Source organism: Arachis ipaensis, chromosome B05 (genome assembly GCF_000816755.2).
Source record: "Arachis ipaensis cultivar K30076 chromosome B05, Araip1.1, whole genome shotgun sequence".
NCBI classification, from domain to species: domain Eukaryota; kingdom Viridiplantae; phylum Streptophyta; class Magnoliopsida; order Fabales; family Fabaceae; genus Arachis; species Arachis ipaensis.
Genome location: NC_029789.2, coordinates 28054303 through 28070220, shown reverse-complemented (window position 1 = coordinate 28070220; position 15918 = coordinate 28054303).

Sequence of the window (15918 nt, the reverse complement as noted above, 5' to 3'; positions counted from 1 at the left end):
TTCATTCTATTGCCAACCTTACTTATGAGAAATAAGACTCTTTTTTTCTGTGTTAAAAATGTGAATTTTTTATTTTTTTAATTATATATGTTTTGCATATTATTTATCTTTGCGTCGTGTGCGTGTTTTATATATAAAATATCAAGGATGACAACTACTTTTCTATGCTTATTTTGAATTATGAAGTCATTGCTGAAATTTTTCTTTTTTTCTTTTAGCGGGTAGCAATATATGTGTGTAACAATCTCATAACTGTATGTGATTAATTAATCCACTTGCTCATAAGATGTTTGTGTATTTGTCTTTGTTAACTTTGGGGAGGAATTAATGCCAATATTTTATTTTGAACCGATAATTTTTTTCTCTGTTTTTATACATATCAGAAATAGATGTTGAAAAGGCTGCCATTGCAAGAGTGTGAGGTGGAAAATGGTTGCTTGATAAGAAAATTAGAATGAAGGATAAATGGATAAAAAAAGATGACACAAAAAGACACAGTAAAAATATAAAAAGATAGATAAGAGTTTTTTTATTAGACCTCTAAGAAATCTGTTCTTAGCAATCTAGGTCACTGGAAGAGTTTTTCTACTAGACCTCTAAGAAACCTGTTCTTAGCAACCTAGGTCATAGGAAGAATTTTTTCTACTAGACCTTCAAAGAACCTATCCTTGACAATCTAGATCAGAGGGATATAAATTGAAAGAGAAACATATAGAATTACCTTAGTGTGGGATCCTTCTATCTTCTTCATGCAACAAGCGAAGCAATTCACTCACCTCACTTAATCACACAAAAATGTGCATAAAGCAACTGAAAAATGTTATTCATCAAAAGTTATTTAGAAAGACTAATGAAAGTGTTTAAATAGACCCATAAAAGATTAGTTTAAAAAATAAGATAAGATAATTTAATCTAAATCTCCTAAAAGATAAGATAACTAATTTAAATCAAATTTGATATTATTGGATTAAATCAGATTTGATTTAAATTTAAGATCTTAAAGATATAATCAACAATTAAAATCATATGTGATCTTATTAGATTAGATTAGATTAGATTTAAATTGAAAACACCTAAAAATACTACTAAACAAACAAAACCAAATCAAATCTTTTGATAACCCTAACAACAATTCAAATTTAATTCTAACAAACTAAATTCGAATTTATGTCTTCCCATTGAACTAGACTTGCATTCTTGGGCTTCTTGCTGTTCTCGCTTAGCTCAATGAATCTTATGAGTTGCCGCCATTTCAGCACTATTATTTTTTAGATGAACTCTTGGTCTCCCTAATATCCAAGACCGGCATAGTATAATTTTTCTAGTATTCAGATCCTTGAACATGACAAGATTACCATTCTGCTCCTTGTCTCTAAAATAACAAAAATGCCCTCTTAAACATATATCATCCTCTCCCTATTCAAAAAAATTAGAGATACTAAACACAATTGGACTATCATACCTACTAAGAAAATTATTCTTATTAGAATTGTCCTTGATAATCCCAATACTTGGAATGGACCATCTTCTCTAGCAACAAGTGTTGTTTTTTTTTTTTTTTTGAATGAGAAGCTCTTCTTCCCTCTAAGAAATCCAAACCTAATCTCTGGGTTCAAATACCATGGGTTGATGGCTTTTCTCTATCCACTGAATTATTCTTCATATGTGCAGGTTCAATTTTTTCAATAATATTTTCACCATCTAAAGTAACATCATTACTCAAGAACAAAAAAAAATAATTTTAAAATAGGTGAAGATTGAAAAACTTTCAGAGATTCAAAAGGATAACACTCAACGAAGTTATAAATATCAGAATTATAAGGATGTTCCATATTTTGTACAGTTTTATCTAAAAAAGGCTTAACATGCAAGATATGCTCATCCAAACAACTAGCATAAATTAGCACATAAACAAACTCTTTGAGATATAACTAAGCAATGTGTGTGGAATCTTTAATATTTTGACTTGCAATTAAAAATATCATCATATTAAATCTATCTAATGAAAAATTAATGATATATGTATGTTTTCTAACCCTAGGCAAACCAAGTAGAAAATCCATAAAAAGATCAATCTATGTATGAGTAGAAATAAGTAAAATAATGCACAACATAATCAAGAAAGCTTGAGATTCAACTTTCTTACATGAAAAAAATCAGAATAAATTCCATCCATACTTCTACGTCTATGAGGCCAACAAAATATATAAATAACATATCTGAGATTCTTTTTATTCCACTATGGCACTTTAAATCAATATTCTCACAAACAACAGATATAGAACTAAAATCAAATTTAGTTGCATAAAAATTCTTCATAGAATCAAATACTAAGAATCTAAGAGTAAGAGTTGCGATTAACCTTATGGACAATTCATTAGCAATCATGTTCTCATTACCTTGTCCAAAGTTTAAAATTAGTTGTCTTTCTTCCTCTTCGTCCATATTAATGACTCCATAACACTACAAGAAAAATCATTTTTAGCTGCTATTTATTTTGCTTTTAACGGCAATAAAAATAACTGCTAATACATTTACCGGCAATTAGATATTAACCGTCTTATGATTTGTCGCTAAAAAGTTTTAGCGGCAATTATAACACTTGTCGAAAAAAATCTTTTTAATGGCCACAACAAGCATATAAATTTTAGCGGCCATTTTCTTGGCAATTTATATGGCCACTAAAAGTAATTCTAAAATTGCAATGTTATTCACTTTTAGTGGCCATTACTATTGCTACCAAAATCCATTTTACTGGCAATTTATATGGCCACTAAAAATAATTCTAAAATTGTAATGTTATTCACTTTTAGTTGCCATTACTATTGCTGTTAAAATCTTAAGACTTTTTTAGTTATATTATACTCATTTTCTTAGAAGTAACGATCTATCTTTTTTTCTAGAATCTCAATTATTTTTGCCAATAATTATTATTATTATGCATAATATAAATATACTGAAATTAATTACTACAAAATGTGATATTTCATTAAACTTAAAATATTGATATACAACTTTCTCTTGAAAAATAATAAATCATATTACAAATCTTAACAACAAAAAATGTTACAAGCCTATAACTATGTTACATCAATGTAGCAACACGAGTGTTAGCAATGATCTAAAGTTATACCTTAAAAAGTAGCCTCGCTTTCGTTTTTAGCAATTGATCTAAGTGATGGAAATGCTAGAATATGAGAAGAGGGGTTGAATCAAGTTAACTCAGAATTGAACTTCTTTTACTCTGTTTTCGCGAAAGCTAATTATGTAGGAGATTTTTTAGTTTTGTCTCTAAAACCAGTAGGAAATAGAGAAGGGAAGAAGAGAATGAGGCCAGCATATATCCTGGTTTGGTTTCCAAGTGCCATGAAACCTACATCCAGTCTCCACCACAACCATGGTGAAATTTTCACTATAATCAACCAGATTACAAACATCAATACCAATGAATTACAACCTAATTTATCAAGTATCTTCCACTAAGCTTTTTACCCAAAGTCTAGTTACCCAAGTGCTGTCCCAACTTGGAAGGAGAACCTAACCAGATTCTGAAACACCACCAAGTACTATCCTAACTTGGTAAAGGGAACCCGCAGATTAAATCTACCACTAAGTGCTATCCCAACTTGATAAGGGGAACTAAACTTGAGTTCAACAAAACCAAATTACACAGAAATATTTCTTTGACTTTTTCATGTATCTCTCTTGCCTCTTCTCTCATGGCTTTTTCAACTCAAATTCATAAGCCTTTTTCTCAAATATAGAAAGATGACATTAGATAGCCATAACAAAGAAAATCTGAAATGAAGCACAAATTGAATGAAAAAGAATTCAGCTCAAGTATGTTGAGATGATACTCTTGTATCACTCTCTTTTCCTAGTCACTCTCTTTATAGATGCAGCTTGCTCTTTCAATTCTTCTTCATTGCCTCTTTCAATTTCTTGTACCTTCTTCCTGTTGAAGCTGACTCCATTGGTATGCAATGCTTTTTTCATTCTGCTCCACTAACTCTGCTTGCATGAGGAGCTACTCCACCAACTCTGCTGTCCTTGGATCTGCTGTCTTCCTTTGCATGCATAGAATTTTCATTTTTGAGTCATTCCATCTGTTGTCCATAGCTCTACATTTTGTTTTGCTCTTTCCAAATATGTGAATATTACTTTACTCATGTTCTTTGTATAGTGGTATTGTCCTTATGTCTTTGTTGCTTTTCTAGAGCCACAGTTGTCTCGTAATAGTGCCAAATATCTCTTTACCTTTTTCTTCTTTTGTTCAAACCATGAATGTTTAGAAATCATCTCTCTTGGCTTGTATATCCTGAACGGTGCTTGTTAGGAGTATTGGGTTGAAGCTTGACTTTGTGCACTATAAGTGAGCTGAAGCAGCATGAACTTTGGGCTTAGAAGTGAACATTGGGCCTGCATCACTAACACACACATTAAACATACTTGGGTTTTCAACCCAAAGAATATTTTTTATCATTTACATATAATTCAAAATTAAACTTAACTCAATAATCTCCCATTAGATGACAAACATGATAAAAGAGGATAAATAAAATTTAAATTTAATTTAAAGATGGAGTAAGAACACTTTCCTTTGATGATCATATAGAATGTGTAGTGCTCCCTCTTAATGTCAACATTTCTCCCCTTTTATCAAAGCTTGCTTTTGAAATAAAGAAAAACTCAAAGCAACTAAAAACCAATACTAAAATAATACAACACAGCAGTAGTAACAAAGAGCAAATAAGTATCATTAGACATCATTAATATCCAAAGCCAAATCTAACTTGTCTTTTCTTTTCTCCCCCTTTTGTCATCAAGAAGGGAAATGAAAGACCTTACAAAAAATTGTTAGTAGCTAATCACAAACAGTTTTAAGTAGCAGTCAAGCCAAAATGTTAAAGTGTCTACAATCATCCAAGATAAACAAAATAAAACTAAAAAGTCTCAAAATGAAAATAGAGATTGTTTTGAAATTGCGCATATCAGAGATGAGATAAGCTTGTTAGCTAGGCATAAAAATTGGAGTCATCGGAGTCTTCGTCTTCATCCTCATTATCAGTGGTGGTACACCCAGCTTCAATTTCCTCCACGTAATTCCTGAGAATGTGAATGTGGCCCTTAGTTTTTTTTAGCGCAGTTTCCTCCATGCCTTCAGCTCTCTTCCTTTCGGCCCCAAAGTTGATAAGAAGATTCGTCAGATTGATAAATTCTTGGAGCACCTCCTTCATGATACTAGTCATGGTTCGAATTTTGGTTGAGTTGACCTTAGGAATCAATGGATCATGACCATGAGATGGAGCTTCAGTGTCATCCTCGGTGCTTCTACGCTTGTTCGCTGCTCTCTTTATTGCACCACCCCCTTTAATGTGAGAATTAATTTTTCTAGAAAACTCAACCCCAAAATCAACATTATAATATTAAAAAATTTTGGTGAGCAACATGGCATAAGGTAAAGCATTTTTTGAACTAACATATGCATGCATGTACCTCAACAATAAATAAGCAAACGAAATAAAAATTTTGGAAAGGAGAGCGGTGAGTGTGAAACGGTGCATGAAGAGGAACACTAATATAGACTTGGAGAAGTGTGAAGGTCTGAACTTGAAAATGTTTGAAAAATTTTTGAAAAATAATTAAATTTTATAGCTGTAACCCATTGAGCCAAGTTTTCAGAAGATGAAAAAGTTAATTGTGAAAGATGAAGACCAAGTTAAAATGAAAACAATTGTTTTAAAACCCAAATCCAAAGTAGGCCCAAAACTTTTGGACACAAGTGACCCAATCAGAGAGTAGACAAGAAAACATCCTAGGCCCATCAAATCTGAGAAACCTCCAACGAGTCCATATAGCAACACTTAAAATTAATGAAGTCATTCATCATTTGTCCAAAATAGTCTTATCTCGATCTGTGAGACAAAAATATTGAACCAAAATGTTAGCAAGATTGAGGAACATTAGATGAATCAATAATTCCCGGTGCTATTCTTAATTTGCAGAACCTCTCTTCAATCAAGGTTTTAGTAAAAATATCAGCTAGTTGATCTTCTAATTTCACAAACTGAATATCTAAATTTTTATTTTGCACATGTTCTCTTATGGAATAAAATCTAACTTCAAGATGCTTAGTTCTTGAGTGAAAATAGGATTCTTTGAAATATTTATGGCACTCAAATTGTCACAAAATAGAGAAATATTAGATGCATTCAGTTTGTAATAAGCTAACTGAGTTTTCAGCCATAATAATTGAGAACAACAAGAAGAGGCTGCAATATATTCAGCTTCGGCAGTGGACAGTGCCACTGTTGCTTGTTTCTTGCTTGACCATACATTGAATGATTTGCCAAGAAAGCAACACATGCCACTAGTACTTCTTCTATCAACTTTGTCCCCAGCGAAATATACATCACAATAACCCACTAATTGAAAGGAATGAATTTTGGAATACTATAAACCATAATTAGGAGTATCGAACACTTAACGAATTATTCTTTTCACAGTAGATAAATGGAATTCCTTGGGATTTGATTGAAATCTTGAGCATACACCAACACTTTGAATCATATCAGGCCTTGAGAAAGTAAGATACATTAAGAAACCAATCATTTTCCTATATCTTGTCTCATCCACATCTCTAGTATGTTCATCTTTGTCTAACATGATGTTGGGATGCATGGGAGTTCCCATTGGCTTGCACATTCCAGCCCAAATTTCTTAACAGGTTCTTTGGCATATTTTTCTTGATGAACAAAAATACCTTTTGCAGTTTGCTTGATTTGCAAGCCTAGAAAGAAAGTGAGCTCTCCCATCATGCTCATATCAAATTTACTTGTCATAAGCTTAGCAAAATCTGCACACAAATCCTCATTAGCAGAACCAAAAATGATATCATCAACATAAACTTGCACAAGAATAAAATGATCATTGAAATTTTTAATAAATAGAGTAGTGTCAGTGGCTCTTTTTTTATAATTTTTTTTCAATAAAAATGAGCTAAGCCTCTTATACAAAGCTCTAGGAGCTTATCTTAAACCATATAAAGCTTTAGCTAGTTTTAAAACATAGTTAGGAAATGTTTTGCTTTCAAATCCAGGAGGTTGAGTCACATAGACCTCTCTATCTATTATACAATTGAGGAATGCACACTTTACGTCCATTTAGAATACCTTGAAGCCACAATGAGCTGCATAGGCTAAGAGCAATCTGATTGCTTCCATTCGAGCTACATGTGTGAATGATTCATCAAAATCAATTCCTTTCTCTTGATCATAACCTTGAGCAACTAATCTTTTCTTGTTTCGGACAATGGTTCCATCTTTTCCCCGATTTATTTCTGAAATCCATTTTGTGCCCGTGACTTTCTTTCCATTTGAATGAGGCACTAGTGTCCAAACTTGATTCTTTTCAAACTGTTATAATTCCTCTTTCATAACTAACACCCAAGATGAATTAACAAGTGCGTGTTGGATATTTTGAGGTTCAATCTTTAAAATAAGAGCTATAATGTTGGATTTGGCTCTTTTCAAAGATGATCTAGTTGTCATTCCTTTGGAGGGATCACCAATTATAAATTTCTCTAGATAATTTTTCAGAAACTTTCATTTTCTTGGCCTTTTGGTTTGGGTTGAAGATTCAGGTTCATTTTGATCCACAATTGCCTCTGTATCAGGATTTTCTGCTGGGACAGGAGATAATTCCAAATTATCTCCTGCAGAATTGAGATTTTCGTTGCTTGCAGGTGCAGTTTCTTGAGAAGTTGAAAGTTATTGATCTGTCTCAGCATTCTTGGTCAATTCAATTTCAAAACCTGGACTATCATTAATACAAATACTAGGAATAATGTTAGATTCACAGAATGTGACATGCATTGTCTCCTCAACTGTCATAGAGTTCTTGTTATAGACTCTATAAGCTTTGCTATTTGTGGAATAACCAAGAAAAATACCTTCATGTATTTTAAGATCAAATTTTTTCAAATTTTCTTTGATATTCAGTATAACACTTGCAACTAAACACACGGAAGTAGTTGAGATTAGGTGGATGTCCTTTCTAAAGTTCATATGGAGTTTTTTTCAAAAATTTTCTTATGAGTTATCGATTTAGAACATAACAAGCTGTATTTACAGCTTCAGCGCATAAGAATTTGAGAACTTCATATTCACATAACATAGCTCTAGCCATTTCTTGTAAACTTCTATTTCTTCTTTCCACAACACCATTTTGTTGTGGTGTTCTAGGACATGAGAAGTTGTGTGATATGCCTTGTTCATCACAAAAAGATTCAAAATGTTGGTTTTCAAATTCTTACCACGATCACTTCTAATTGAAACAACTTTTTAATTCTTTTTTCATTTTGAATCTTCTTGACGAATTTTTCAAAAACTGAAAATGCTTCATGCTTATGAGCTAGAAAGAACACCCAACTGTTCATACCCTGGGTCGAGCTATCCGACCTGGGATGATCGACGACAAAGCGACCGACCTCTTCAAGTCAAGCGGACCGACTTCTTCTTAAAGAACTCGGCCAAGTTGACAGGAAAGCCCATAAAAGGGCCCAAGTAGAGGAACACGACCCAAGTCCAAAGGCCGTCCAAGCCTATAAGAGATAAGGGCGGTTCCCTTGAAGATAAGCTGACCTCAACTCAAAGATAAAGATAAGATAAGATAACTAACTTATCTTATCTAGAAAGGTCACTCTACAACTACTATAAATACACTGGAGCACCCAAGTATAACTCAGACTCTGATTCTACATAAAATATGTTTAATACCCATGCTAACTTAAGCATCGGAGTCTCTTACAGGTACCCCCCACCCTTCGGTGATAAAGGATCAGCAGCACAACCAGTCCAACAAGTCGGACGCACCAGCTCCGGTCGCCATTCACGAACTGGACACCTCGGGTTCCAACTAGCACATAAGATCTCGACCGAGATTGACCTATAAATTCAGGTAACCCTCGGAACATTGGCGCCGTTGCCGGGGAACCTGGAAGTCATCCCATCACCATGGCGGACAACCATGACAACGATCACGATTCAGGTCTGGAGGATCGAACACCGCACAAAAATGCGAACGTCACGCTACAAGACACTCTGGAGACCAACCAAGACAAAGACTCACCAAATTCAGGGGCCATAGAAGCACTCCTAGATCGCCTAAAACAACTGGAAAAAGAAACCCACCAACAAAGGAAAATCGGAAGAAATCTACAAAGAGAGATGCGGCGACGTCGGGAGTTGGAAGAAAAACTGCAGCAATTGGAAGCCGATCTCAAATCAAAAGCCCCTCGCGCTAATCTCGAAGAGAATTCACACAAAGAACAATACCCCTTCACTAGGGAAATCATAAAAACCAAAATTCCAAAAGACTTCAAACTCCCGGATATGGCTCTATATGACGGCACCACGGATCCTAACCACCATCTCAGTAACTTCAGAAGCAGAATGTATCTTACTGACGCCCCAGACGCCATTCGCTGTAAAGCCTTCCCAACATCTCTGACAAAGACAGCTATGCGGTGGTTCGACAACTTACCACCAAAATCCATCTCAAGTTTCGACGACTTAGCTAAGAAATTCTTAGCCAGATTTTCCATTCAAAAGGATAAAGCTAAGCACGCCCCCAGTTTATTAGGAATCAAACAAGGAGATCGGGAGAGCCTTCGCAACTACATGGAAAGATTCAACAAAACATGCATGGACATATAAAGTTTACCCACGGAAGCCACAATCATGGGACTCATCAACGGCCTACGAGAGGGACCTTTCAGCCAATCTATATAAAAAAAATACCCGACTACCCTCGACGAAGTTCAGGAGAGAGCAGAAAAATATAATAATATGGAAGAAAATGCTCGTCTAGGAGAGTCCTCAAAATCGGGAGCTTCCTACCGTGACAGAGACAAAGAATCCAAGAGAAAAGACGACAGACAAGGAGAGAAAATTAAGAAGTACCATAACTACACTCCTCTTAGGGCATCACTGGTCGAAATATATAAAGAAGTCTGCCACACGGAAAAAATCCCCCCAGCTCGGCCACTTAAAGGCAAAAAGGGAGGAAAAAATCGAAAAGAGTATTGTGAATATCATCGGGTCCGGGGACACTCCACTAACGAATGCTTCGATTTAAAAAACATAATAGAAAAATTGGTAAGAGAAGGAAAACTAGATCGATTCCTGGCCACCCGAAATGACGAGCAAAGAAAGAGACGAAGGGATGATGATACCGAACGAACAGAACAATCACCTCGGACGCCAGAAAGACACGTCCATATGATACATGGCGGTTTCGCAGCAGGAGGAATCTCCAAATCCTCTCGTAAGAGATACCTCAAAGAGATATACCATGTCGAAGGAGAGGAAGAAGCACTCAGCATCCCAGCAATAACATTTACTAAAGAGGATGCAACCGGTATCATTACCGGACACGACGATCCCATGGTTATCACTGTCATCTTGGCAAACGCCAACCTACACCGGACATTAATAGACCAAGGGAGTTCTGCCGACATCTTATTCAAAACAGCCTTCGATAAGCTCGGCTTAGAAGAAAAAGAACTTAAAGCATATCCAAACAGTTTGTTCGGGTTAGGAGACACTCCGGTTCGACCACTAGGATACATACCACTACATACAACCTTTGGAAAAGGAGACCAATCAAGAACTCTCAAAATAGACTACATCGTAGTCAACGTAAGCTCAGCCTACAACGCTCTCATAGGTCGGACCACGCTCAACCAACTCGGTGCAATAGTCTCGACCCCACACCTGTGCATGAAATTCCCAACTCCAAAAGGAATAGCTACAATAAAAGCAGACCAGAGGATGGCGCGTCGCTGTTACAACGAGAGCCTCAACCTCAGAGGCAAAGGAGAAGAGTTTCACACAATTGAACTGGGCGGAGTTCAACGATGAAAGGAGTTCCGTCCCCAACCAGAGGGCGAGATAGAAAAAATTCAGATCGGAGACACCTCGGAAAAAACAACTAATATCGGCACAATCCTCAAAGGAGATCTAAAAGAACTGCTAATACAATTTTTGTGAGATAATGCCGAACTGTTTGCATGGAAAGCCGCAGACATGCCAGGTATAGACCCTAAGCTAATGTGTCACAAGTTGGCAGTCTATCCAGGATCTCGACCAGTACAACAGAGACGAAGAAAGCTCGGGCCAAAGCGATCCTAGGCTGTGGAAGAGCAAGTGCAGGCACTATTGGAAGCTGGATTTATAAGAGAAGTCAAATACCCACTATGGCTAATCAACGTTGTCTTGGTGAAGAAATCAAACGGGAAGTGACGAATGTGCACCGATTATACAAATCTCAACAAAGCTTGCCCAAAAGATCCATACCCACTCCCGAGTATCGACGCCCTGGTAGACGCTTCCTCTGGGTATAAATATCTCTCGTTTATGGATGCGTATTCGGGATACAACCAAATCCCCATGTACCCACCGGACCAGGAAAAGACTTCGTTCTTAACGCCAAAGGCAAACTACTGCTACATTGTAATGCCTTTCGGCCTTAAGAACGCAGGAGCCACTTATCAAAGATTGATGAATAAAGTCTTCTCGGAGCACATCGGGAAAATCATGGAAGTTTATGTGGACGACATGCTAATTAAAACGAAAAGCGAACAGACACTTTTGACCGACCTAGCCCAAGTGTTCGACACCATCAGGAAACATGGTATGCGACTCAATCCAGCTAAATGCACCTTCGCGGTAGAAGCAGGAAAATTCTTAGGCTTCATGCTCACACAACGGGGAATTGAAGCAAACCCAGATAAATGCCAGGCCATATGAACATGAAGAGCCCAACCTGCATGAAAGAAGTACAGCAACTCAACGGGAGGCTGGCCGCCCTATCCCGATTCTTAGCAGGAGTTGCAATAAGATTTCTCCCCTTCTATGCAACTTTAAGAAAAGGAAAACAGTTCGAATGGACGACAGAATGCGAACAAGCGTTCCAAGACTTTAAGAAGTTCTTAGGACAGCCACCTATCCTATCCCGACCTTAAGAAGGAGAACCACTCATACTATATCTTGCAGTAGGAGAAAAGGCAGTAGCATCAGCATTGATCCAAGAAAGCAAAAACGGGCAACAACCCATCTACTTCATTAGCAAAGCACTACAGGGATCCGAGCTGAACTATCAGAAAATAGAAAAATTTGCCTACACTCTCGTCTTAACATCTCGGCAACTCCGCCCCTACTTCCAGGCCCACACCATCAAAGTTCGAACTAATCAGCCCTTAAAAAGAATACTACAGAAAACGGATTTAGCCGGTAGAATTCTACAATGGGCAGTCGAGCTGTCAGAATTTGACCTCCAATATGAAGCTCGGACCGCCATCAAATCACAATACCTAGCCGATTTTATCGCCGAGTTCACAGATGCCCTAGAGGCCCCTATAGAGTGGAATTTGTATATGGATGGATCTTCAAACAAAACAGGAAGTGGCACAGGAGTGATAATAGAAAGCAACCAGGGAGCCCAAGTTGAGCTTTCCCTCAAGTTCGGATTCCCGGCTTCAAATAACCAGGCGGAATATGAAGTGTTGCTAGCTGGCTTGAAACTGGCTGAAGAAGTGGGAGCACGAAAACTCAACATCTATAGTGATTCGCAAGTAGTCACATCACAGATAGCAGGGAGCTACCAAGCCAAAGATCCCATCATGAAAAGATACCTGGATAAAACCAAGCAACAGCTCGAACAATTCGGGGAATACAAGATCTGCGACATACCCCGCGAGCAAAATACTCGAGCTGACGCACTCTCAAAGCTGGCTAGCACCAAACCAGGAGGAAATAATAGAAGCATCATCCAGGAAATGCTACAGAACCCATCAATCTCGGAAACAGAAAAAGTCCTAAACATAACAGGCCAGGACCAAGACTGGATGATCCCCATAATCAACTACCTCAAGTCAGGAACGCTCCCCGCAGAAGAAAAAGAAGCAAAGAAGCTAAAAAGGGAAGCACAATACTACACCATTATAAATAACACCTTGTACAAAAGAGGGATATCGGTGCCATTACTAAAGTGCGTGCCGACCTCCCACACCAGGGAAGTGCTAGAAGAGGTACACAGCGGCATTTACGGCAGTCATCTCGGAGCGAGGGCTCTTGCCAAAAAGATAATCCGGGCAGGGTTTTACTGGCCAACCCTACAGAAAGAATCTACAGAGTTCGTAAAGACATGTCCACCATGTCAGAAGCATGCCAACTTCCACATTGCCCCACCAGAAGAACTCATCAGTGTAACCGCACCTTGGCCTTTTGCGAAGTGGGGACTCGACCTTCTCGGCCCCTTTCCCCAGGGATCGGGGCAAGTTAAATTCCTCATAGTAGGGGTAGATTACTTCACAAAGTGGATCGAGGCAGAACCCTTAGCCAACGCCACTGCCCAAAGAAGCCGGAAGTTTTTATACAGAAACATTGTCACAAGATTTGGGGTCCTATATTCAATAACCACAGACAATGGCACCCAATTCACAGATGCCGGCTTCAGGAAACTAGTATCCGACTTGAATATAAAGCACCAGTTTACCTCTGTCGAACACCCTCAAGCCAACGGACAGGCCGAAGCCGCCAATAAAGTCATATTAGCAGGGTTAAAATGACGACTACAAGATGCAAAGGGAGCTTGGGCAGAGGAGCTTCCACAAGTCCTATGGGCCTATCGAACGACGCCACATTCTACCACAAAGGAATCCCCATTTCGGTTAACATACGGACCGGAGGCAATGATTCTAGTAGAAATTGAGGAAGAATCGCACAGGGCAGTCCATTATAATGAAGGAGCAAACCCCCAACTTCAGAGGGAAGAACTCGACCTACTACCTGAGATCCAGGAAAGAGCTCGGATCAGGGAAGAAGTGCTAAAACGTCGAATGGCATCCAGATATAACCAAAGGGTAGTACCAAGGAGTTTCGCTGAGAACGATCTCATCTTAATCGGAAACGACATAGGAACAACTTGACCCGGAGAAGGAAAACTGGTAGCCAATTGGAAAGGACCATACCAGGTCACAGAAGTACTCGGGAAGGGCTACTACAGAATATCCGAACTCGACGGACGGGAGCTTCCAAGGTCATGGCATGCCTGCAACCTAAGAAGGTACTACAGTTAGAAAGGGTAAAGGATCTCACCAGTGGATGCGCTCTTTTTCCTGAAAAGGTTTTTTAATAAGGCACCAGGTCGAGACCCAGACCCAACTTAAGAGGAGGAGAAAAATCCCACATGTATATATTTGCATTTTTCTTTGAATAAAATATTACCTAGGTATTCTACAAAGATTTCAAGACACATTATTCTGAAGCATTCATCGTCCGATTATAAAGCTACAGGTCGGCAAAAAGTGAAAAACAATTTCACTGCACGACCACGATAAAGACAAATCGTCCAATAAAGGTGAAAGCGCGATTCACCCAAAGGACGAGCTCGATATGCCAACCACTTTCTACAAATCGGCAAAAATGAACACAGAATAATGTAAGAAGTTATCGAAAGCAATCTAAAAAGAACCTGACGAGGTCTTACGGATAGCTAATATAAATAACTTAAAAAGACTGGCCGACATCAAAAAGTCGGACCAAGTCAACCCAAGTTATCAGCGAATCCCTGGAAAGAGGTCTGATCAACCCTATTAAAGAGGAATTGCTATAACTTAGAAGAGATCGACCTAACGAAGTCGGTTTCCTACAAAAACAAGTTATAAAAGTAATCCCTGAAAGAGACCCAACAAGGGTCCAAGAAAGAGGATTACGAAATAACTTAGAAGAGATCGACCTAATGAAGTCGACCTCCTACAAAAACAAGTTATAAAAGTAATCCCTGAAAGAGACCTAACAAGGGTCCAAGAAAGAGGATTACGAAATAACTTAGAAGAGATCGACCTAACGAAGTCGACCTCCTACAAAAACAAGTTATAAAAGTAATCCCTGAAAGAGACCTAACAATGGTCCAAGAAAGAGGATTACGAAATAACTTAGAAGAGATCGACCTAACGAAGTCGACCTCCTACAAAAACAAGTTATAAAAGTAATCCCTGAAAGAGACCTAACAAGGGTCCAAGAAAGAGGATTACGAAATAACTTAGAAGAGATCGACCTAACGAAGTCGACCTCCTACAAAAACAAGTTATAAAAGTAATCTCTGAAAGAGACCTAACAAGGGTCCAAGAAAGAGGATTACGAAATAACTTAGAAGAGATCGACCTAACGAAGTCGACCTCCTACAAAAACAAGTTATAAAAGTAATCCCTGAAAGAGACCTAACAAGGGTCCAAGAAAGAGGATTACGAAATAACTTAAAAGAGATCGACCTAACGAAGTCAACCTCCTACAAAAGACAAGTTATAAAAGTAATCCCTGAAAGAGACCTAACAAAGGTCCAAGAAAGAGGATTACGAAATAACTTAGAAGAAATCGACCCAACGAAGTCGATCCACTACAAAAATCCAAGCAATCCCTAAAAGAGACCTCACGAAGGTCCAAGAAAGAGGATTACAAAAAGGAGTCTATCAGGGGACCAATGCAAAGAAGTCGGTTACAAAGCACTAAAAAACACACGCAAAGCAAGAAAACCAAATTGGACCCCTACGACTACAAAGAGTCAAAAACTCCTCAAGAAGTGAGAGTTCAACATCAGCAGGTTTTATATAAAATTATAAAGGCCTCGAAGGATCACCAACACTTACTACCCAAAGGATAGCAAGGATAGCATCTGTTTCTAAAAGTAATAAAAGTTGCTAGGAAAGCAACTAAGAAGAGTCAAACATCTAAATAAAGAGATCAAAAGGCCAAAAAATCGGGCCATCTACACAAAAGTTATAAAAAGTTCCCACAAAACGCCCACAAGCCGGGCCAACTACAAATCAACAGGCATCAGAAGTTTTCTCGGCACCAT